This window comes from Panthera uncia (assembly GCF_023721935.1).
Source record: "Panthera uncia isolate 11264 chromosome D3 unlocalized genomic scaffold, Puncia_PCG_1.0 HiC_scaffold_8, whole genome shotgun sequence".
NCBI classification, from domain to species: domain Eukaryota; kingdom Metazoa; phylum Chordata; class Mammalia; order Carnivora; family Felidae; genus Panthera; species Panthera uncia.
In genome coordinates this window covers 58,730,244-58,755,812 of record NW_026057586.1, presented here as the reverse complement: position 1 = coordinate 58,755,812, position 25,569 = coordinate 58,730,244, and the positions used below count along the sequence as shown (strand labels likewise).

General features: G+C 42.0%; 1 long non-coding RNA gene across 4 annotated transcripts; it reads left to right on the top strand.

Annotated features, from left to right (window-relative positions):
* Nucleotides 1-403: 403 nt before the first annotated feature.
* LOC125914830 (uncharacterized) lies at nt 404-24,397 on the top strand. 4 transcript variants are annotated; one of them, XR_007455449.1, is made up of 7 exons: nt 404-889; nt 19,698-19,789; nt 21,126-21,262; nt 21,913-21,941; nt 22,376-22,476; nt 23,037-23,143; nt 24,314-24,397. It is a non-coding gene; the product is annotated as an uncharacterized LOC125914830 (long non-coding RNA). The 4 variants fall into 4 exon arrangements; XR_007455447.1 differs by lacking the exon at nt 24,314-24,397 and having other exon boundaries at nt 23,037-23,226; XR_007455450.1 differs by lacking the exons at nt 404-889; nt 24,314-24,397 and adding an exon at nt 9,772-9,901 and having other exon boundaries at nt 23,037-23,226.
* Nucleotides 24,398-25,569: the final 1,172 nt, after the last annotated feature.

Genomic DNA, 25,569 nt, shown 5'->3' with positions numbered 1-25,569 from the left:
GAGTCTTCACAGGAACCCATGGCGCAGCCTAATGGCCTTCGACAGAAGCCTGGAATTTCCTGGAGCACACTTAGTGCCAAGCATTTACGTTCTCACTGGAAGGGAGCAAATGAGGCACAAGAGACAGCCAACAACTTAATTGTCCTTGGTGCCCAAGCCTGGCGGACTTCTGCAGCCTTCAGTTATTAATGTAATTGGAGCAGAAAAAAACTGATACAATTGTGCAAACAACCGTTATCAACCAGGTTTAAAAGAGACAAGGATGCGTAAGCGAGGGCAATAGGTCAAAGACAAAATTTAATACAGACGGCAAAGCAGCAAAGATAGTTGAGAATGCCAAACAGTATCACACATTTTCAAGGGACAAGAGTCACTATTCTTTTATGCATGACACAAATGGCTTGTTTCTGCCATCCCAAATGACAGCATGTTGGTGCCGTCTCTCATCTGCGACAGTGCCTAGGTTTTATTTTACAGAAACTGAGACAGTGGCATCTCGCCTAATCTTTTTTATCTGTTATTTGAGAGAATCTCACATTAGCAACTTGGATTTTGCAACATTCTGAAAGATGGGTATCTTGAAATTACCTAGGTAACTACCCGCAAGCACAATTCTGACATCGTTGGGCCTGAATTCTGGATGCAGAGGCTGGGGGCTGGTCAGCGAGGAACAATGGTCATTTGTGAAGGAGAGGACACTTGAGAGCTCGGTGTCTCTATAACGGGAGGCAAAACCATGTTCACCAATAAGGTTTAAACCCTTTATTTAGTGAAATGAAGTGTTAGGGAACACAGAGGGGGTTTTTAAGAGCTTACACGTCCATCAGAACCAGAGCCACGGTGTGGGAAGAGAACCGCAAGACATTTCCTCAAATACCTGTGGCTTTGTGTAAGTATGAATACATAACAAGGAACTCTGGTACTTTGCTCTAAAATTGTCTTACATTTTTAAAGAAAATCTGGTTGACTTACGATGGCTACATAAACCTGTGATTTATTAGACTTCTCAAATAGATCATTTCTCAAAACAGCTGAATACCAGTTAAGAGGAGGAAACAGTTGTATTTTTGCCTAGCAAATAACGTTGGTCATGCTGAGTATAGGCACATTTGCTTTCTAGATGTGCCCTTGAACATGTAGCATGTAATCTGTTCTTTATCTTAACAAAAGGGCAGCAATACATACACAATCTTAACACTACAAGGAACTTGTACTTTCTTAGAAGAGGTTGGCCTTCTTAGAAGAGGGAGGGAAAAGGGGCGCCTGAGTGGTTCAGCTGGTCGAGTGTCCAGCTTTGGCTCACAGGTCATGATCTCGAAGCCCCGGAGTTCAAGGCCCATGTCAGGCTCTGTGCTGACAGCTTGGAGCCTGGAGCCTACTTCTGAGGTGTGTCTCCCTCTCTCTCTGCCCCTCCCCCACTCACATTCTGTGTGTGTGTGTGTGTGTGTGTGTGTGTGTGTGTCTCTCTCTCTCTCTCTCTCTCTCTCTCAAAAATAAACATTAAAAGAAAAAAAGAAGAGGGAGGGAAAGGTTTTCAGTCCTATCACACAAAACATTTTAACAGATTTGATCTGATTCAAAATAGAAACACAGGAAAACTGCCTGACCTGTGATAGAATTGTGCCTGATTCATAAAAATTCCCATCTATCTCATCATTTTCCTTTTCCAATCTTTCATATACAAATGTAAAAATCCCTCAGGATAAGCAAGGGAAACTAATACTCCGAGAGTGTCTAAAATATGCCAGGCATTTTGTTGGGAACTTTGATACTTTGTTGCATTTAATTTCCACTGCAGCCCTGGGAGATGTGTGGTTAAGAGCTGCCCCAGAGACCGCTTTATTATTCTGCTTCTGGTTGTATCAAAGATAAGGCACTCACTGCAATCCATTCATTTCCAATGTCTCTGTTACCAAAAGAAATAGAATTAAGGCATGGAAATTTTTTTCTCAGAGACTACGACTTTATCACTGATAATCCATTTGTATCTTGAGTGACCTTAAAACTAATATACTATTGTAAAATTGTAACTGAGAAAGAGAACTAAACAGTTTTTCTAGTCAAAATGCAAGTTCTTGTGTATCATAACTTCAATGACAGGTATTTGGAAGTAGATACATTCATAACAGACGGTAACAGACAATTGGGGAGCCTTAAACTCTTCCAACAGGTCTGGGTCTTTTTTTTTTTTTTTAATTACATTTTCTCATATAATTGTATCATTTGAGCAAATCTTCTATCAGAATCCAACATTACGACTGTGAATTGCTGTAGAACTTTCGCGGTCATATTTTCTGTTAAATATGTGGTTTTGACTTGGGAAGAACGGATGAAAGAAGAATCTAGTAGGCTTGTGAAAATGATCACCAAATCCCTGAAGTATTTGTGCTCCTTCCTCATTTCTTAGGTCATTTTTATATAAGTGTATAAACATATGGGTGAGTACCCTAGCAACCACAAAGACCACGTCAGCAGGAAGATCCAACAGCATTCCACAGTTGTTACTCTTCCCTTTCATGAATGTGGAAACAATAAGATTATTTCTAATGCAAATCTAACTCCATGTATGGGGGAGGGGAGCGGAAAACCCTAAGTAAAAACTCTATGGCTTTCATGGGATTTGATTCCTCTACAATTATCAGGGCAGAATTGGTTATGGATATTTCTGAATTGTCAAAATTGGAAAAAGCCCTCACCAAGGAAAAGAAACATGGGACATCTCCCAATTGATGAGTTGGCTGATAGATTTAGTCCATCTTCGGTAAAGCACTAAAATAACAGCTTTAACAGATCATTTGTGAGGTATTTGGGTGGGTGGAGAATACTGGAAGTTAAAAGTCCCTCAAGATTCAAAGGAATACACCCCAGTTTGAGGCACTTCAGGTATTTTATGCCCTGAGATAACAGGGAGATATTCAGGGAAAGGCCATCCTGCACCCCATACAGCTGCCCACGCGTAAGCCCGAAGGCTGGCTCCACTGAGGATTCTCACTAGAAAAAGTTAAATCATTTCACTGTTCAGTATGTAATTCCATCTATACGAAAGATTCCATAGAAACTACATTTGCACATGGTCTTCATATTTTATTACAATTGCTACTTCAATAAACCTGATCTCCAAATGTCCAGGCCAGGAGTAAAATGTGTCAAACTAAACTGAATCGGAGTTTCTTCTCCATATGTGGACTGATGCTAAATTTTATCATAGACTATACGCATGCGATATCCCAATCACGCTTTACTAATTGTACGTTCGATATCTGTTCAGTTCCATTGTCACAGATTCATTCATGAATATTTCCTGAATGCCCTACCTCGGCCAGGCACTGCCCTACTCACCAAAGCTCCAGCAGTAAAGGGATAGAAAGGCCTAGATTCCCATGGGTCTTACATTCCTTTTGTGGAAAATGACGGCTTTACTATACTTTGGTTGAGGGTAAATTTTACATAGGAAGTTATAGGAAAGACACCAATTATATTTGGATGCATTTTTTTTAAAAAACCCTAAATATTTCTTGCTAGTTGGAAAGCTGTGACTTCGAATGACTCAGAACGGCACCAACAACACATTGCTTTTCTGTAATTGCACAGAATTTTACAGAGCAAAACACTAGATATCTCTCTCATTAATCACTTCTTTATTAAACACTGTAATGGTTGGGGCACTTGGGTGGCTCAGTCAGTTAAGTGTCAGACTTTGGCTCAGGTCGTGATCCCTGCATCCAGCTCTGTGCTGACAGCTCAGAACCTGGAGCCTGCATCGGATTCTGTGTTTCCCTCTCTCTCTGCCCCTCCCCTGCTCGCACTCTGTCTCACTCTGTCTCTCAAAAAGAAATTAGAGAAAAAATTTTTTAAACACTGTGATGATTAATTTTATGTATCAACCTCGTTAGGCCAGAGTCCCCCGATATTTGGTCAAACATTCTAGATGTTGCTGTGAAGGAATTTTTTTAAAGGTGAGATTTAATGTTTAAATCATTAGACTGAGTAAAGCAGATTGCCTTCCAAAACGTGGGTGGGCCTCATTCAATCAGATGAAGGTCTTAATAGAACAAAGACCCAGGTTCCACGGAGAGGAGGGCATTCTCCCAGCAGACTCCCTTCAAACTCAGACTGCAGCATTATCCCTTCCCTGGGTCTCCAGGCTGCCAGCCTTACAGATTTTGGACTTGCCAGCCTCCACAATCACCAATTCCTTAAATCTTCCTCTTTCTGTCAATGTCTGTCTCTGTCTCTCAATACATCCTACTAGTTCTGGAGAACCCGGATTAATACAAGCACCTACATCACTTTGAGAGATGATGAACTGCCATGCAATCCGGGGTTCAAGTCTTTAAAAAGCCCAGAGTATAAACAAGAAGGAACAAAATGCAGGCACCTTGCCCATTTAGGAAGTACGTCCACATGCATATTCAATTTCGTGCAACCTCATTGTTATCGCCAGTTTACAAATAAGGAAATTTCAAAATTTCAAAATAAAAAAAGCACAGAGAAGAATGTAGTATCATCTACCCAATAACTAGATTTAACAGTAAATATCCGACATATTTGCTTCATCTTTTCCTGAAAAGTTTTCTATTATAGACATGTCATTTCATCTTTGAACACTTAGAATGTTCCTCTGAAAAATAAGGATATTTTTCCTACATAACTGTAGCAGTATTATCTCCAAACCTAATTCCCCTCTCATCAACAAATACGCAGCCAATATTCAAATTTTCCCAACCGCATCAAAATTGTCTTTGGCAGCTGACTTATTCAAACCAAATTCTATTTGAGATTACGCTTCCCATTTGGTTGCTTAAAAAGAAATTAACCTTGTCTTTTAGTCTGGAACAGTACTCCTCTGCTACTTTTAATCATTTTTCTTTTAAGGTAATTTTTATTTATTTTGAGTGAGAGAGAGAGGGAGAGAGAGGGAGAGAGAAAACAAGCAGGGGAGGGGCAGAGAGAGAGAGAGAGACAGAATCCCAAGCCGGTTCTGCTCTGCCAGCACAGAGCCCAATGTGGGGCTCGAACTCACAAACTGTGATGAGATCGTGACCTGGGCTGAAGTCAAGAGTCGGATGCTTGACCGATTGAGCCACCCAGGCGCCCCTGCTGCTCTGAATCTTGACATTGACTTGTTGAAGTGACCTGCTGTCCTATTTAGTCGCCCACTTTCTAGAATTCTGTTTTCTCAAGATGCTGTTTCACCGGCTCTTCTCTCTTGTATTTCCAGTAACCTGGAAATTAGATGTTAAAACATGGTTATATCCAGGTTAAATATGTCCTCGCTCCACTCTATCACCCTGATTTCTCTGTACAGAAATGTTGCCCATAATAATTATCCACTTAGGACTTTTTTGTTTGGGGAAGTTAAGGAAGCAGGAAATACCTTGTTAATGGGGACTTTGGGCACGCTCGAGCCGGTTTCAGTACTCATATAGGTTCACATCAGAAGGGGCTTTCTACCTCTTTGCTGCACTATCTCCAAGGCTGGTCAACCTATTGGCTAGTGGAAGATACTCACGTCCTCATCAGCTTATTAAATAAAGGAGAATAAAGAGTGCTGTGGATCCACCAGGAAAAGGAACTTGGGTCCTTTTCCCAAACATTCACAGCGGTCTACTCAGTTGTGGGCTCAAGTTTGGCCCAGCCCCTTCAGTGGCCAACAGCTGCTTGGGGTAAAGAAGCATCTGTGGCTACTGCGTAGTGTGGAGCCTGTATAGGGATTAAACTTGCAATCTGGCATGTTACAGCTACTCTCCAATCAGCTGAGTTGACCACGATCACAAAAGAATTTACTGAAAAGGTACGATTTCTGGAATTTAAGGATTAGCCTTCCACATCTTTCTTTTCAGTTGTGCCTCTACCAATGTTCTCTTTTCTGTGGAGGTAAATTGTAATTGAACCTCTAAAGATGGAGGCAGCATGAGATGAAAGATGTCCGTTCCAGGCTTAACTCAAGAGATTTTTGTTGTTGTTTTCAGATATGGGGGGTGGGGGCAGGGAAAGAAAATGGGTACTTTTTTTTTTAATTTTTTTAATGTTTATTTATGTTTGACAAAGAGAGACAGAGCATAAGCAGGGGATGGGCAGAGAGAGAGGGAGGCACAGAATCCCAAGCAGGCTCCAGGCTCTGAGCTGTCAGCACAGAGCCCCACGCAGGGCTCGATCTCACGGACCGCGGGATCATGACCTGAGCCGAAGTCAGATGCTCAACCGACTGAGCCACCCAGGCGCCCCGATTGGGTACTTCTTAAGAACAGTTGCAAATTCCTTTTGACAATAACTGCTTAAAAGCATTCGATTTGAGGGTGCTGAGTTGACTTCAGTAAACAGCTGAGCTCCCGCTAAGCATAAGGCACTTTGTTAGGGGCTTTGTGGGGACTGCAAAAAATAATGCCAAGCTGCTTCATTGCACGAAGCACGTGTGAAGATGGACCAAGCGGATGTATGTATCGTGCCTACCACTGCCTGTGGCGTGCTCTAGGTGCGTGAGGTTCTTTACAGTGGCCTCACGTGTGTGGTGTCTTAGAGCTGAGAAAGCGGCTGCCAGGCACTTCTCTTCGCGTTTCATCTGGCCCTCAAAACAGAAGTTTGGAAAGTCACACCGAGGGAGGCCACACTCACCGGACAACGCATCAGCCAGGAGTGGCTCTGGTGGGGTGGCTCGTCATGAGGAGACAGAGAGAAGACACCTCATAGATCCAGAGTCCCCAGGGGTTCTGGGGGTGTGGTTCCCCTCCCCCCCGCCCCCACAACAGGGAGGTGGGTTAGCATGATCCCTATTTTACAAAAGAAACAAAGTCCTTTGTATAAGCTATGTACCTGGCAGATAAGGAGCTTTTGGTAATGATATGTACTCTAAATAAGTGAGTAAAAGATCACACAGCTGATAGATAGCAGAGATGAAGTTAGGTCCCAGCTATTCTTTCAACCCTACATTTCATATTTTCTGCATTTATTACATACGGGCAGAAGGGTAGGTTGCTCATTTGATTTCAACAGCAGATAGCCCAGCCCAATTCCCTGATTTATAGGACTCCCAGGGAAAAAAACAAAACAAAACAAAAACCTTTAATTAGAGGCAAGACAAGCAACCTTGGGGACCTTCCAGGGAGTTTTCTCCTCCCTTGACTCAAGAACATACGCCACAAATGATTGATTCAATTCAGGTACAGCGAGTCTTGCACTTGAACCTTTACCAAAAAGAGCAATATCATTGTTCTTGAATTTTGTAAAAATGGAGAGTTTTACAAAACCATATCTTCGATGTCACCCCAGTATTCCCAAAGATACAGATGCTTTTGAGAAATGTGATTCAGTGTCTTTTCATTGCTGTCTTTTAATCTACTTTGCGTTCTTCGTGGATTGCTGTAAACATGGCTGCCAGTTAGGGAAGGAGAAGGAGCTGGTCACATGACCCTGACCTGCTCTTGCAGCCAGTCCACGGGCTTCTCAGCAGGGTCTTCAGGGATTGAGAACACAGGCCTTGGTTTGCCGCCCCCTTTCCTTTCAATACAAAGGTGTCTTCTGTGGAAACAATCATACATTCTTATACATGAAGTTTTGAAAATCTCTCTCAAGGTGCAGCCCTTGGATCTTTTAAAACTTTTTCATGGCTGTGTGATACATACTCTATTTGAGAAGAGGAAATTTGAAAATCTGAAATAACCAATTGTTATTTAATGCAAATTTGTGAGATTAGCACATGCCTTCCCCACAAGCTTTAGGTGTGTCAGTGGCCTTCAAAGTGAGGCGTCTAGGAGAGCAGCATTGATCAGGATGCTACGTCAGAAATGGGAATTCTCAGGCTGACCCTAGACCTGCTAAATTGAGGTAGGGTACAGGAGTCTGCTTTGAAAGGCCTTCTCATGTATTCCCAAGCAAATTACAGTTTGAGAACCACTGTTATAAGGATGATGCAACTTGCTCAGCAGACAGCTAAACTACCTAACCCAAGGGGGTCGACTGAATTCATGGTCATCTAGGGCACCTGGATGGATCATTGGGTTGGGCGTCTGGCTTTAGCTCAGGTCATGATCTTGCAGCTCGTGAGTTCGAGCCCTGTGTTGGGCTCTGTGCTGACAGCTCGGAGCCTGGAGCTTGCTTCAGATTCTGTGTCTCCCTCCCTCGTTGCCCCTCTCCCGCTTGTGCTCTCTCTCTCTCTCTCTCTCTCTCTCTCTCTCAAAAATAAACACTAAAAATTTTGAATTCATGGTCAACTAAAGCATGTCAGTTACATAATTTTCTCAATCTCATGCTTGTTGGAATCCGTTATGTTCTGAAATAAACATCTCTTTAGTCAACAAATACAATTTAAGTGAATATGCTCCAAAAATTGTTCACGCATTCTTGTGCGAGTCCTCTGGACTAAGGCAGATGTGATAGCACGTTGGTGGCAATCATGCTAAAATAGTATATGCGTAAATGGGGCCATGTGCACTATTTAAATAGAGATTGAAAATTAGAAGTGACAATTCTTTGGGGTGCCTCAGTGGCTCAGCTGAACGTTGGACTTTTGACTTTGGCTCAGGTCATAATCCCAGGGTCGTGGAGATTGAGCCCCGTGTCAGGCTTCATGCTGAACATGGAGACTATATAAATTTCTCTCTCCCTCGGCCCCTCTCTCTAGCTTGCGCTCTCTCTCTCGCTCTCTAAAAAAATTTTAAAAAGTTTTAATAAAAAGAATGACAATTATTAAAAATTCAACATTACGAGGTTCCTTGTTTCTTCAGCGTTGCCTGTGTACCTACTTTATAATGTTTAAGCCTACTCTAAAATAAAGTACCTCATTTGACAATAAATTATACTAAAAAAATAAAATAAAGCACCTCTTTTAAATTAATTAATTAGCTTCAGGCCCGTCCTCCATAATTTGGCAGATCACCTGGCCTTTGATCTCACAGCACTGTTTCAATCAACAAGTGAGATAGCTTATAAAGGGGTTTTGTAAGCCGCAAAAGGCAAGGAAAAAGGCTTCTTTTATTGGGCACTTGGCGGTTCTGCACTCAGGCAGGCATAGTTATTAAATGTCCTTTAGGGGCGCCCGGGTGGCTCAGTCCGTTAAAGTGTCCGACTTCGGCTCAGGTCATGATCTCACGGTTCATGAGTTCGAGCCCCGCGTCGGGCTCTGTGCTGATAGCTCGGAGCCTGGAGCCTGCTTCGGATTCTGTGTCTCCCTCTCTCTCTGCCCCTCCCCTGCTCTGTCTCTCTCTCTCAAAATTAAATAAAACATTAAAAATAATTTTAAAATATGTGACTCTGAGAAACTGTGTAACTTTGGTATAGCTACAGCTCTCTGTTGACCTCCGAGCTTGTAATCTTGGGGGAATCCGAAAGAAAGGTGGGTTATTTTCCACGTCTTATTTGTCGGGAGAGGCAGGAAGACGTGATACTGCCCTTATGAACCAGGCAATGCTCTCCTGGAGGAGTGACCAATGCCAGTTGTACTCGAGGACCTGGATAGTACAGCCAACAAGACCTCGGGCTACTTACGAAGGGTCTCCCAGCTTCACTTTCCTCCTCTGTAAAATGGGGGCAACCACATTGCCTCATTGACTGCTCTTTAATGTATAAGCCGGAGCACCGCTGCAGGGGCCTGCTTCACTTGTGACCTCTGAGCAAGCAGTTTGTTGGCCCAGGCTCTTCGAATTCACCCCGGCTGTTCCCAGCCCACCTTCTGCCACCTTCCATCAAAGCGCTTAATGCACTTCATTACAATTGTTTTACTCTTCATCGTCCCTATACTGTGAGCTCCTTGAACACGTTTTTCCTACAGGACCCTATCACCGAGGCATACGGAAGGCACTGAGTATTTTTCTGAATGAGTGAATGACACTTACGTAGTAGCCGAGTGCTTGGACATCTGCCTCCATCTGAAGCCAGGACTTCCTGAGAATAAATTGAGATAAAGGTGAGCGCTCGTGCTATTCGACCAGAAAAATGATGCTAAATCCTGTCCTGGAAGGGTAAGTGGGGTCCCGGGCATGCTGGTCTGGATTAGTATATGGTGTTTCAGAGCCTGGGTCCGGAGCCCTGCATAGAGCCAAGACGCAGCATCCTGGAGAGGTGACTTACAAAGCCATGACCAGCGGGTCATCCGTCCAGAGGGAAGTCGGGAAGGAAGACTCCAGTGACAAGCCGAGGGGATGAAGACTGGGAACAGGGGAGACTGGGCCTTTCCCAGGCTCCGCTTTCATGGGATCCATACAGCCTCCAGGGCAGCCCTGCTCCCTAAACGCGCTAAGTACGCCTAACGGTCACGCACTAGCAGCTGTTAGGTGCTCCACATGCTTTTCCAGTTGGATCAATGATCAGCGACTCTATCCATCACTAAGACGAATGGCATCCGAATATAGGACTATAGGTAATAAGAAACAACCTGTCTGACATGCCTAACCATTTGAATGCTTGATGAGGTCCCTTTTTACTCAGCACCCCAGCTGCATTCCAAGGATTGACGGCGGTATCTTCTGCATTTCTAGGATGATGAAAAAAGTCAAGCGATACGTCGACCTATACCACAGATGTGGTCGGGCTTGTTACCTCTCGTTTTGCCATTTCCCATCCAGTTCCGGGTTTAATTCGCTCTCCCCTTGACCCAGTCGAGGCCCATGGGAGCTTGGCATGTGCCCAGTTTTTCACCCTGGGACTTGAAAGCTCTAGAGTGTATCCTCCCAAGACCTCCTGATCCTGGACCACGTAAAGTGGTGTATTTGTCCCAGCTTGGCTCCCAATCCTGGGCCCTGGCCCACTGGCTGGAGTGGAGGGGGGAGGACATTAGATCTTTCAAAGAAATGCCTCTTTCCACTTCCTACTGGTGCACTAGGAAAATGCTTTATCTGCAAAGTCAAAGCACCTTGATCAATATTCTTTTCCCCCTTTACTTCTTCTGGAGAAACTTGTCCTCGCCCTGCCCATTGTAGTCAAATAAGCATGTATAACATGTACATTTTTAAATACAAAACACTTTTTACTTCAGTGCAATATACGTCACATGAAATATACCATTTTAAAGTATGTAACTCACTGGCATTAAGCAGATTCACATTGTTGTGCAACCATCACTACTATCCATCTCCAGAACTTTCTCATCTTCCCGAACTGAAAGTCTCTACCATGAAATACTAACTCCCCATTTCCCTCTCCCCCCCAAGCCCCGGCACCACCATTCTGTTTTCTGACTCTGCTTCTAGGTCCCTCATATAAGTGGAATCGTACAGCATTTGTTCTTCTGTGATTGGTTTATTTCACCTCGAACAGTGGCCTCAAGTTTCATCATGTTGTAGCCTGTGTCAGAATGTCCTTCCTTTTTTTTTTTTTTTTTTAATTTTTTGAAACATTTTTGTTTGTTTTTGAGAGACAGAGAGAGAGCACAAGAAGGGGAGAGGTAGAGAGAGAGGGAGACACAGAATCCAGAAGCAGGCTCCAGGCTCCGAGCTGTCAGCACAGAGCCCGACACGGGGCTCGAACCCATGAGCCATGAGATCATGACCTGAACCGAAGTCGGACGCTTAACTGACTGAGTCACCCAGATTGTGTGTGGGGCCAGGATATGAGGGTGTGGGTGTGTGTGTGTGTGTGTGTGTACCACATTTTGTTTGTCTATTCCTCCATTAGGGGACACTTGGGCTACTTCTACTTTTTGGCTATTGTGAATAATGCTACTATGAATATAGGTGTGCAAATATCTGTTTGAGTCTCTGCTTTCAATGCTTTTGGGTACTGCCAGATTGTATGGTAATTCTATGTTGAATTTGTTGAACTACCATACTTTTTTCCACAGCAGCTGCGCCCTTTTAATTCTCGCCAACAACGCCCGAGGGTTCCAGTTTCTCCACATCCTTGCCAATGCTTGTCCTTTTTTCTTTTTCTTTTTTTCGAATAATAACCATTCTAATGGGTATGAAGTGATATATCATGAGGTTTTGGCTTGTACTTCCCTAATGCTTAGTGATAATGAGCATCTCTTCATGTGCTTGTTGGCCATTTGTATCTTTTGGGGGGAAAGTTCTATTCAAGTCCTTTGCCCATTAAATAGATAAAATAATTTTTACTGTAATTCGGGGGAACTCATTTCTTAGAGTTCTTAAATATATATAGAAAATATTTTCATCTTGTTACAGGCTAGTGTCCCTTATCAACCCATATTGATTTGGGACATAGTGAGGAAAAATCAAAAGAAACTGTAGGCAAGTCAAATTACATGCATGGAAATATGCATATTTCTTCATTGCCTACATTTGGCCACCACACTGAATACATATCATGGCAAAACACCAAATAACCCAATCTTAAAAACCATATTCAGCCAAAGCGGGGAGAGCTCCAAACTCACTCAAAGCTGAAACAGAAGCTGAATATCACCATCACAGATTAAACTTCTGAAGTATAAAAATCAGTGACATGTTATCAAAAATTTAATTAAGATTATAATTTTACCCTTCAATATTTTAGTAACCAATATTTTAAAGTTTGACACTTTAGCGTAGGAACGAAATTAGTCAATGTTGTCATCTGTGACAACTTTGTAGTCATTTCATTGCATATTCCTGAGACTAGACTGTCACCAGCGCATTGAACACATGGCGTCAATCTTTTATGCATGACAGAACAGAATTCAGTTTTCAGTCCTGACTTTTCTCAAAGGAGCTGTGTACCCAGGAAAATGTCATAAATACATTATATCTTTAATTACCAAAAAATGGTTGTCACACCGCAGCAAACATTTGGCAAGCTTTATATTTTAATGTTTAGTTTCTACGGGCTCAAATCTATAAAGAATTGTTTTCTTCTAAATGTTCTTACAGCATCTATTTTTAAGTTTATTAGAAGGAACAAAATGTATTCGGGATACCTAGTTTTTCTCTAATTCTTCTTTTCTACTGTTGACACATTTTAGTGTATCTATTTGGATCAAGGATAGTTTATCATGAAGTTATTGTATGTTGTTTTGGAATTTTTTTTTTCCTTGTGGAAATGAGGTGGCAAAGTTGACATGATTTTTATATCACTCTCAGAAGATACAAGGGATTTTCACACAGAACTTTTTTTTTTAAAGACTCTGGGCTTGGGGCGCCTGGGTGGGTCAGTCGGTTAAGCGTCCGACTTCAGCTCAGGTCATAATCTCGCGGTCCGTGAGTTCGAGCCCCGTGTCGGGCTCTGTGCTGATGGCTCAGAGCCTGGAGCCTGTTTCAGATTCTGTGTCTCCCTCTCTCTCTGACCCTCCCCCGTTCATGCTCTCTCTCTGTCTCAAAAATAAATAAATGTTAAAAAAAAAATTAAAAAAAAAAAGACTCTGGGCTTAAGGAGAAGTTTTTAAAACCTAAATCAAATGCAGTTGTTACAGATTATTTTGATTAGTGATAGAATCGAGACAAACAATTCTGAAAATATTGGAATCATGATATAATCATTCTTCTATTACCTTATGTTAGTAATTAAATTTTTATAAAAAATTTTGGCTCCAAAATATATAATGTTCTTTCTAAAATTAACTCTCTAGGGGCTCCTGGGTGGCTCAGTTGGTTAAGTGTCCAACTTTGGCTCAGGTCATGATGTCACGGCTTGTGGGTTCCAGCTCTGCGTTGGGCTCTGTGCTGATAGCTCAGAAGCCTGGAGCTTACTTCAGATTCTGTGTCTCCCTCTCTCTCTGCCCCTCCCCCGCTCGCACTCTGTCTCTCTCTCTCTCTCTCTCTCTCCCTCAAAAATAAAATAAACATTAAAAATTTTTTTAGGGGCGCCTGGGTGGCTCAGTCAGTTAAGCGTCCGACTTCAGCTCAGGTCATGATCTCGCGGTCCGTGAGTTCGAGCCTCGTGTCGGGCTCTGTGCTGACAGCTCAGAGCCTGGAGCCTGTTTCAGATTCTGTGTGTGTCTCTCTCTCTGCCCCTCTCCTGTTCATGCTCTGTCTCTCTCTGTCTCAAAAATAAATAAACGTTAAAAAAAATTTTTTTTAATTTTTTTTAAATAAAATAAACTCTCTAAAACACTGTCTTTATTTATTTTTAAAACACTTTCTTTTAGAGGAAAGATTTCACAATATTAATTAATATTGCAGCATTTACTCTGGCAATTATAAGTTTATGTAGCACTTTTGATTGGCAGAATTCGAACGTGGGAAGTCCGTAAGGAGATTTTCCTTCAAGTTATATTTAGAATGCTTAATTATATTTGAAAGAGTATCTTCAGATAATAACAACACATCCATACCACAGTTATTCCGATTATCGACACTGTCACACTGATTAGATGCTTTGGGAAGCTGTGCGTGTACTTGATCATTGAGCAGCAGCCTCTCAGGGATTCTAGAAATGTCGCTCAGGAATCACTGGGTTGTTTGGCCTTCCAAAGGCTGAAAGCAAAGCTGAAGTTAAATAGCAGAGTTGGGCCGAGCACCAAGGCTCAAGCCAAGGGCCATTACATCCCTAATATATGCATTATTTATTTCTAAAATAGCTGAAAGATAGAAATGAGAGCTCTGTGAGCATGGGGATCTTAGTCCATCCTAAGTACCATTACTTTGGGGGGCTGTCGTTTCCAGGCTCTGAAGCAGTGACAGCTGAAAATAGAAAGCAATCAGAGGCCAAGTTTATTGGAATTCAGCTAGATCTACTAACGGTACTCCTTAGTCAGTAATTTTGGATGCTCAGAATGGATGATTCTTTAATAAGTTCTCTGTTAGGTTTACTTACTGAGTGCTTACCATCTGCCAGCCACTGTCTCTGCATTTTACAGGCACTAACTCCTCCAGTCCTCACAACGGCCCATGAGAACGGCACTTTTGTTTTATCATGGCCATTTCACAGACACGGAACCCAAATCAGGAGGAGGTGAGGCAGTTGTCGCAAATCCACAGACGTGGAGTGGCAGAGCCAGGATCCTGGAGCCTGGGCCCTACTGACCACCATGCTGCCTGGGTGTGTGCGAGTCACTGTGGAGATGGAGGGACCGTCCCATGATTGGCTTCAGACGTCCTGTTCTCTCAAGTTCAGGCCTGGGGACTTTCACCAGTGCTTTAGGCACCAGGGGCTCAGAGGTGCAGGAAGGAGACTGAGAACCACAAACTGCAGCCTAGGAAAGCAGGGTCGAAGACTTAACAGGGGAGAGAAGAAATGGAAGGGTGAGAGAGAAAAGATAGGTGGGACTAAAGCAAAGGGTATATACTGGCTTCTTTAATTTGCCTGGGGAGAGGCAAAGCTTACCTTGCTCATAGAAGGACGCTTTGCTTGATAAAGCAAAATAATTACCACATAATCAAATTGACTTAGGTAAACATTTCCTCCTCCTCCTCCTCTGCCCCCTCTTCCTCCGCCTCCTCTCCCTGCCATTCCCCTCCCCATCCCCCTTCTCCTCCCCTTCATTTCTCCCTAAAGATGATAAAGAAAAATTCAGTGTTTGAAATTCTTTGAGTGCTGGATTAGATTTTGTCACACAGATTTTCTGGAAGATGACCATTTATTTCCTTAGTAATTATTTTTTTAAGATTTTATTTTTTTAAGCAATCTCTACACCCAGCATGGGGCTCGAACTTACAACCCCAAGATCAAGGGTCGTATGCTCTACTGAGTCAACCAGCAGCCCCTAAATTTATCATCTTAACCATTTTGAAATGTACAACTTAGTAATATATTAGTTAAGTATATTCACACATATTAAGTATATTGAGTATATTTTTAGTTAAGTATATTCACTTTGCATGCTTAATAAAACTTTATAAAATAAAAGTAAAACATGCAATCAGAAAAAAAATGCTCAGATCATAAGATACAGCATGAAAAATTATATGTTAAAATTATATGTTCACACATGCGCAACCTTCACTCAAGTTAAGAGATGGAAGGCTTCTAACTCCCAGAAGCCCTGCTCAAGTCCTCTTTCTATCATATCCACCCATCCCCTCCCCCGCAACACCCCCCCCATTAACCTCTAAACTGACTTCTGACACCAAAGATTAGTTTTGCCTGTTTTTAAATTTCAAACAGATGGAATCATACAGAATGTATTCTTCAGCATCTGGCTTCTATCAGTTAATGCTACACCCGTGAGAGTCATTCATTTTGCAATATGTGACAGTTGCTCATTTATTTTTGCTGCTATATAATATTCCACGATATGAATAGACCACAATTTTAAGTATCCATCCTGAATGTTAAAGGACACTTGGATTTTTTTTTCTGGTTTGGAAGTTTTTACAAATAATGGTGTGCATAATGTGTACCTACCTTTTGGAGTGGAATTGCTGGATCATAGGTTCTGCCTGTGTTTGGCTTTAGTAAATATTGCCAAATATTTTCTAAAGTGGTTGAACTCATTTACATTCCCAAGGGCATTGTATGAAAGTTGTGTTGCTCTATGTGGTAGACAGAATAATGTTCCGCCTGCAAAGAGGTCCACATCCTACTTCCCAGAACCTGTGAATACGTTACCTTACGTGGCAAAAGGGACTTTGCAGTTGTGACTAAATTAAAAATCTTGACAGAGAGGGATTATCCTGGATTATACAGGTGGGCCCAATGTCATCCCATGAGTCCTTAAATGTGGGAGAGAGAGGAAGAAGAGAGTCAGAGGGGATGTGACCATGGAGGGATGGTCAAAGCACAGTAATGTTGCTGGCTATGAAGGTGAAGGTAAAGAGACAAGAGCCAAGAAACACGGAAGTTTCCAGAAGCTAAAAAAGGCAAGGAAACGAATTTGCCTCTAGAGCCTCTAGAAAGGAATGCAGCCCTGTTAAATGAAACCTTGATATAGCTCAGTGAGACTTGTGTCAGACCTCAGACCCACAGAACTGTAAGATAATAAATTCGAATTGCTTTAAGTCACTGCATTTACGGTAGTTTGTTAAAGCATCAATAGAAAATTAACAGACTCCACATCCTCAACAATATTTGGTATTATCTTTCAAGCTCTTCACTATTCTGGTGGGTGATTTTAATTTATATTTCCCTGACAAAAAAATTATATTAAGCGCTTTTTCATATGTTTCTTAGCCATGTGGAATGGCCCTAATCTATTGCCCATTTTCCCAGATTGTCCTTTCCTTATTGATTTGTGTAGTTCTTTGTAAATCTTTCTTTGTTTATCTTACTTTCTTTGTATATCTTTGTATTTATACTATCTTCTACTTTATAGCATGTGTTTTCCCTCTCCTAATAGTGTCTTTGGATAAGAGAACTTCTTTTTTTTTTTTAAGTTTATTTATTTTGAGGGAGAGAGTGCTGAAGGGGCAGGGGTGGGGACAGATTGAGAGAGAGAGAGAGAGTCACAAGGCAGGCTCTGCACCATCAGCGAAGAGCCCAATACAAGGTACTCATGAACCGTGAGATCATGACCTGGGCAGAAATCAAGAGTTGGAAGCTTAACCAACTGAGCCACCTAGGCACCCCCACCCCCTCCTTTATTTTAAATGGATATAGAACTTCTAAGAGAATCCAATTTATCTTTTGCTCTCATGGTCAATGTGATTGGGCCTGTTTAAGTAATCATCCCCTATCCCAAGGCCAAAAAGATAGTTTTTTGAGATCTTTTCAAGCTTTATTGTTTTACCTTTCATATTTGTATCTCAGTCCCTCTGGAATTGGTTTTTGTGTATATAGTGAGGTAGGGGTCAAGCTTCATTTTTTTTGCCCCCACATGACCCCCCCATTGACTCTGCATCAGCTTTCCATTACAACCCCACAGTGTTACTTTTGTCCTTCTCTTACTACTCGCCATTGCTGCTGCTGTCGTAAATCAGGCATCCAGACATGTGTGGGGCTGTGTTTGGACTCTTTATTTTATTGGTCTATTTGTTATGTCCACCCAACACTACACATGCTTCATTTTTGTAGCTTTAATATACGTCTGGATATACAGTGAAGGAGGTTTCTCTCCTTTCATTGTTATCCTTCAAAATTATTGGCTATTCTCATCTTGGCCCTTTGCATTTCCACATAGACATTATAAATCAGACTGTTGATACACATGCGCACACACACACACTCACACACACACTACTCAGATTTTGATTGGGAATGAATTGAATCTAATGTAATTGACATCTTCACAAAATTGAGTTTTCTCATCCATGGCCTTAATGTAGCCTTACATTTTACTTAATAACTTAATAGATTTCCCTTAATAATGTTTTCTAGTTTTGTATGTAATAGTCCTGCATCTCTTTCATTAGATTCATTTCTAAGATCTGACTTTTTTTTTTTTTTTTTTTGACAGAGAGAGAGCAAGCCTGCGTGAGCTGGGGAGGGACAGAGGGAGAAGGAGGGAATCCCAAGCAGGTTCCGCGCTGGGTATGGAGCCTGATCTCACAACCTTTAGATCATGACCTGAACCGAAATCAAGTGATGGACACTTAACTGACTGAGCCACCCAGGTGTCCCTGAGATTTGACTTTTTAAATGCTGTTGTAAATGGTACTAAAATTTTAAATTCTATATATAATTATTGGGCACTGACACATGTAGAATAGACCTTGTGTCCAGTGACTTTGCTAAATTTACTTCTTAATAGTTTATTTGTGGATTCTTATATTTTCCACATATACGATCACATCATTTATCAATAATGACAGTTTTACTTTGGAAGAGGCACGTTTTATGTAGGAAAACGTGGAGAAATTGGAACTCTCATACATTACTGATGAGAATATAAAATGGTGTGGCTGCTTTGGACAGCAGCTGGCAATTCAAGATACTAAAGAGAGAGTTATCATGTGATCCAGCAATGCCAGTCCTAGGTATATATCCAAATGAACTGAAATCATAAATCTACACAAAAACTTGTACATAAATGTTTATAGCAGCATTACTCATAATAGCTAAAAGGTAGAAATAACCCAATGTCCATCAACTAATGAGTGGACAAATAAAATTGTATATCTCTATAATAAGATATTATTCATTCATAAAAAAGGATGGAATACTGATATATGCTACAACATAGATGAAACTTGAAAACATTATGCTCAGTGAAAGAAGCCAGTCACAAAAGACCACATATCTTATGAATCCATTTATATGGAACGTCCAGAACAGGTAAATCCATCCAGACGAAAATAGATTAGTGCTTTCCTAGGGCGGGGTAGGTGGGGGGAGTAATAGAGAGTGACTATTAATGGGTATGTTTCTTTTGAGGGTGACAAGTTCTCAAACTAGATGTGGTGATGGCAGTACAACTCTATGAATATTCTCAAAACAATTGAACTGTACGCTTTCATGGGTCAATTTTATAGTATGTAATTTATACCTTGATAAAGGTGTTTAAAAATTTTTATGTGGGATCTTGAAAGCTTAAAAAAGGAGGTAAAAGGGGATACCTGGGTGGCTCAGTTGGTTGAGTGTCCAACTTCGGCTCAGGTCATGATCTCACAGTCCGTGGGTTCGGGCCCCGCGTCGGGCTCTGTGCTGACAGCTCAGAACCTGGAGCCTGCTTCAGATTCTGTGTCTCCCTTTCTCTCTGCCCCTCCCCACTCATGCTCTGTCTCTCTCTCTCTCTCTCTCTCAAAAATAAATAAACATTAACAAAAATTTTTTAAAAAGTAGTAAACATATACTAATGTTCTGTAGTGTAATATCTGAATTGGGAGATTTTCGGCAATTCTCATTTTTTCTTTCTATTGTTTTGGATTTTTATACATGTATTTTTATAAGCGGAAAAATCAAAAAGAAGAAATGTCACAAAGAGATTTAATCTCTCCCTCCCCCTCTCTTCCCAACAGCAACAACAAAAACAAACAAAAAAGAAACAAACAAGAACATAGTTCGAAGGAGAAATGACTTGGCACCTGAGTTCAAGATTGTCTTAACCCAGGTTAACTTGGCTTAAAACAGTAGAGTTAAATGGTGGTAAATGGTAGCTAATGAAGCAAAGGGCATTTGGTATAAAGACTATATATATATATATTTTTTAATTTTTTTTTAACGTTTTATTTATTTTTGAGACAGGGAGAGACAGAGCATGAACAGGGGAGGGTCAGAGAGAGGGAGACACAGAATCCGAAACAGGCTCCAGGCTCTGAGCTGTCAGCACAGAGCCCGACGCGGGGCTCGAACTCATGGGCGGCGAGATCATGACCTGAGCCAAAGTCGGCCGCTTAACCGACCGAGCCACCCAGGCGCCCCTATATAGTTTTTTTAATTGAGGTAATTGATATACAATATTATATCAGTTTCAGGTGTACAACACAGTGATCAGACATTTGTACACATTGCAAACTGATCGCCACAACAAGTCTAGTTACTGGGAAGATGCTGCGAAATATTAGAAAGAAAATTTTTTCATCCTTGGTCAGAGTAAATTGAAAAAGCCTAGTTAGAAAGTTGCTAATATGGTTGTGAAGCGGTTAATACTTTGGTCAGGATGTTATGTGAGAAAAGAGTGAAAAGGTGATCTTAGTTTCAGTGCTTAAACCAGCAGGGAATAGTGATGGCCTAGTTGGCAAGACTGTACACGGAAAAGGACGGAGGCTTCCCTGATGCCAGAGAAATTGGCTGAGGAACAGTTTTGATGGAAAAGTCATGAGCATGATGATATATACAAAATGCTGTTAGAATGGGGATTCCAATGTTTGAATTCTAGCTCCATTTGTGATCTGACTTTTGACAAATTACCTAACCTCTTTGAGCTTTGGTTTCTATTATTTTAAAAATGGTAATATCAATACCTACTTCATTAGATTGTTTTAAGGATTAAATCAGGAAGTACATAAAAACACTCAGCATCAGGGCTCCGGGGTGGCTCAGTCGGTTAAGCGACTGACTCTTGATCTCAGCTCAGGTCATGATCTCATGGTTCCTGAGATAGAGCCCTGAGTTGGGCTTTATGCTGGCACCAAGCCTGCTTGGGATTCTCCCTCTCTCTCTGCCTCTCGCTTACAAAATAAATAAACTTCAAAAAAAAAAAAAAAAAAAAGCACTCTGTATAATGCCTGATGCATATATCTCAAAATCTCAAAAATGTTTCCAAATGTACTATATTACCACTGGGGGAAGTGGGGGGAAGGTACATAGTACCTCCCTGTACGTTCTTTGCCACTTCCTGTAAATCTGTAATTATTTCAAAATCAAAAGTTAAAAAATGTATTAGCTATCATGTGCATAAATTGTATTGTGGCATTGTGCTAATGTTTTAATTTATTTTTTATCAGATGAAGGAATCAAAGACCAGGAACACAAGCAATTTGGTTACAAAGAATTACACAGAAGTGAAATGAGAACGGAAGCAATTTCTTCTGAACCCTAGAACCACGGGGCAGCATTACCATGAAGTGACCTTAGAATCAGGGTATGGTTTAATCGCTGAGTTCATCTGGGTTTCAATATGTGGTTTACCTGTGTTCTCTTCCCGGTTCCACTTGACTCATCCATCCAGATTTAAAATAATAAACATTTCGTCAGCACCCCATACTGTATGGGGGTAGGCTCTTCCCCCTTGCTTTGAATTGCAACTAACGTTTTCTGCGTTTTAAGAGAAAGGCACAGAGAAAATTAACACTGCTGTTTTAATGGATTTATTGCTTGTCACTTTCACCTCTTAGTTTTGACAATAAAGTTAAACTTTGTGAAACAAACCTTAGAGGGTGCCGTACCATACCGCAGCTGGAATAACTACAACACTGTCAGTGGAGAATCCTTTTGGATCTGCTAATGTGGAAAACAGCAGAGCACCTCACGTGGTGGATAAGAAACAGGGGGTTTGTTTTCCTTTATACTTGGTTTACAGTGGTGGTTCTAACAGGATGCTCTATTCTGCTCAGAACAAGCCGATGGTAAGAAGCTTGCAGCAGAGGCTGACTGTGGGACAGAGCTTACGTTCTGCCGCATTCTACAGGCAGCCTTCAACTCTTATAAACAAAGAATGGCCTGAACAGGGGTGACTTGGATGGGGCTCAGTTCTGTAGCTATTTTCCCCTCTATTCTTTCTTTCTTTTTTAGGATGGTCTGAGAAAACATCTTCAGCTGATGTGAGTAAAAAGACAGCCAATGTCTTTGAAAGACAAAACCAAACTATGAAAGATCTAGGAAAGGCTAAGATTTCACCTTTTGGAATGTCACCTTGACACGGAGCTTTAAAGGGGGCCAGGAGAGGCAAGGAAAAAAAAGAAAAATTTTACACAAATACTCACCTTCATACAATTTACCAAAATATGGAAAGAAGGCTTTTGGTAGGAGACTGGCAATTATTTTTTTGAAAGTGGAAAATGTTTGTGCTTTTTACTTGGGAATGGCAGTCTGTAGAGGGACATCTCACCAACCTGGCTCCAAAAAACACAGAGATGAATAAAAATGAATGTTAAAAATCTGTTTAAAAAGCACATTCTCGTATTTTTCCACTTTCAAACAGATTTTTTATTATTCAAAACAATAACTGATAGATCTGCCTTTTCTCTATTTTCAGCTTCAAGAATGACCACAGAAGTGATAATTCCAAAGAAAAAAGTAAATAGTTCGATTACCAATACAAAAATTAATAAATGGAATAGCATTAAGCAATGCCAGGTAGGTTTTTTTTAATGTTTTTTAGATGTTTATTTATTTTTGAGAGAGAGAGAGAGACAGAGTATGAGTGGGGGAGGGACAGAGAGAGAGGGAGATGCAGAATCCAAAGCAGGCTCCAGGCTCTGAGTGTCAGCAGAGAGCCTGATGCGGGGCTCGAATTCACCAACTGCTAGATAATGACCTGAGCCAAAGTCGGACGCTTAACAGACAGCCACTCGGGCGCCCCAGATAGGGTTTTTTTATTGGCAATCTTTTCCCCATGAAATTTATTGTTTGGTTTTGAAGAGCCAAATACATCACTTTCCAAGGCTTCTTGGCAACTCATGGAAGTTTTCACTAGCATTTGAAAGAAGACTTACTCTGAAAAATTCAGGCCTTCGTAGCCACATAGTTGGATAATACTTTTTAACAAATTGACTTGTGGGGTGCCTGGCTGGCTCAGTCAGGGGAACACGTGGCTCTTGACCTCGGGGTTGTGAGTTCTAGACCCATGTTGGGTATAGAGATTACATAAAATAAATAAATAAAATTGACTTGTGACAATTCCCTCTATTTTACAGATTTCAGTGGCGAAACAGATTCAGAATTTATACCCTGTGTTGTGCTATGACCACTAAACAACATACAGCTTCCAGAAACCACAGACGGCATTATAGCTGACATCGGGGTAAGGGTATAGAGAAAAATGAGTGCTATTCTTTGTTTAAATATCATTTTTTTATAAGGAGGGAACAGAGTGAATTTTATAAATGCTGGTTTAAAAACCATTGAACTTTAAGAAAGGAGAGAAAAATCAAATGTAAAAAACATGTACTTGTGCTGAACTGTGAATAAGAAAATCTTCACTGAAATGTCCAAAGACGATAGTGCCTGAAAGGACCTGTAGTAACACGTAAAGCAGGTAGGATTATAAATGCATAGTTCTTGAAGAACACCAACATTACACAGACCCTCCTCCTTTGCTGCCTTCCCAGAGGATAGTGAGATAAAGCTTACGGAGGCCTAGCTACCAAAGGCAGAGTTTGTCTTTTCATATCCCAGGCTAGCAATTGGTACACAATCCCTATCTTATCACCATCCCTGAGAATTATAAATCTAACTTCTGGGTAGATTGTCCAGATAGCTTTCTTCATCTTTGTATACCCAGTGGCTTAAGTATAGCTGGCACTCTGTAGATTTTGTGGTGTTACAAGATCACCAGTTAGTGCAAAGAGCAAAATCCTCACCTCCTCCTTTCTATCCAGAAATTGCTAAAATGGTAAGTGTCAACAAGAGTAACATCCATAAGTAGGGCAGGACTGTCATGGACTGAGTCAATTGGGACTGGTTTCTGTTGATAGTTTGGGAATTTCTGTCATTTGGAGAATTAGTGTCAGCTGAACTCACATAAGGGCATTCTGCAAGGGAAAGAAAGAAATAGGTTATGAGTTTGGCCTTCAGTTTTAATGATTCTATACATGAGAAAATTAGATTGTCTGATTTTTGTTGCTTTTAGAAATGTAATACATACCACACGATGTGTTCCATCTTGTAATACCTGAGAGGCAAGTTTTTGGAATAGCTCTGTAGAACCCAGTTTATTACACAGAATTATGGATTTCAGAGAATCGATCTGATCCTTAGTCTGATTCTCAGTGGCATTACATACCAATACAATGGGATAGGATGCCCACGGGCCTGCATTGAAAAGTCTCCATAAGACTTTTGACTCCTCCAAACTTATTTATAGCTTACTGTTGATTGGAAGCCTTACCCATAACATAGTTTACTCGTATATAATATGTATTATATACTGCATGCTTACAATAATATCTTTTTCTTTTTCTGGTATTTCTAGGCTATGCTGTTTGAGTTTTCTCAAATCGTTGCAAATCTCCAAAAATTTTTCCAATATAATTTTTTAAAAAATTCTACATACAGCTCAAATCTGTGGAGTTTAAGTGTCAACTTCATAGTGTCCTTGGTTAAAGACCACGTTGTGGAAAGGCACAAGCTGACAAGAGGAATTTCCTCTCCTCTCCAAGAAACCAGACCTGCCAGTATGGTATCAATTAAACAATTGGGTGTTTTGCTCTCCACTTCTGGAGATTACCAGTTTGGAGGTCTTAGGTGGGGTAGGAGATAGATTTAGAGTCTTGAAGATAGGGCAGTGTGAAACGGAGTCAGAAAACCTGGATTCAGCCTCCACTTTGCACTTGAGCTAATCAATTAACACACGTTAAAAAAAAATCGGGAATAATAAAACTTGTAATAGTGATTTCAGGCATACACCTCAAGTGCTAGCAAGATTATTTAAGCTAAAGAAAGAAAAGCTAATCATAGGCCCCCTTCATCGAGCATCTCCTAGATAGGAAGTACTCTCTGGGTTCCTTACATTTTTTACTAATCCCAAAATTCCTGGGGCAGGCATCATCCTTCATGTACAGACGGGTTACACACCTAAGTTAAACGGCAGAATGGAGATCTGAACCCAGGCCTGCCTGCGCTCCTGCTGGAGCATTTCCCGCTTTGTCAGCGAAGGATGGGCAGGACACGGGGGCAATAACCTGTGCTTCAGCCTTAACCGCGCCTGGGTGGGAAAGCGGGCTGCACCACGATGACTTTGTCACTCAACCACCGTGCAGCCGGGCCCCGGGCTTTGTTACCAGCCACTTCGCGAGGGCCCCCTGCGCGCGGGGAGGCGGCGCTTCCTCCACCCGGAGGGTGGGACCCTCGGCCTCAGCCGGGCCTCGGATCGCCGACGACGTACGTGCAGCCCTGGGGAGGGGGCGCGGGGCGGCGAACGGCGCTCCCGCGAAGAAGGGCAGAGGCCGACGAGGCGGTGGGCGAGGCCGGTGACCCAATAAAGCGGGCCGGGCCGCGGGAGGCCCCGCCCGGGCCCGGTTCCGGGCACACGCCGCAGGGTCCCGGGCCAGCGGCAGCTTGCGCGCCCCCGTCGCAGCGCTCGGCGTGAGGGCGCCTCTGGCCGTGGGTGTGAGCGCGCCGCCGGGCCGGGCCAGGAGCGAGGGAGGCGGGGGGAGGGAGCGCCGGCCGCCCCGGAGCCGCGCGGAGCGGCCGGGCAAGGCGGGGCGAGGCCCGGGGCCCGCGGCGCCC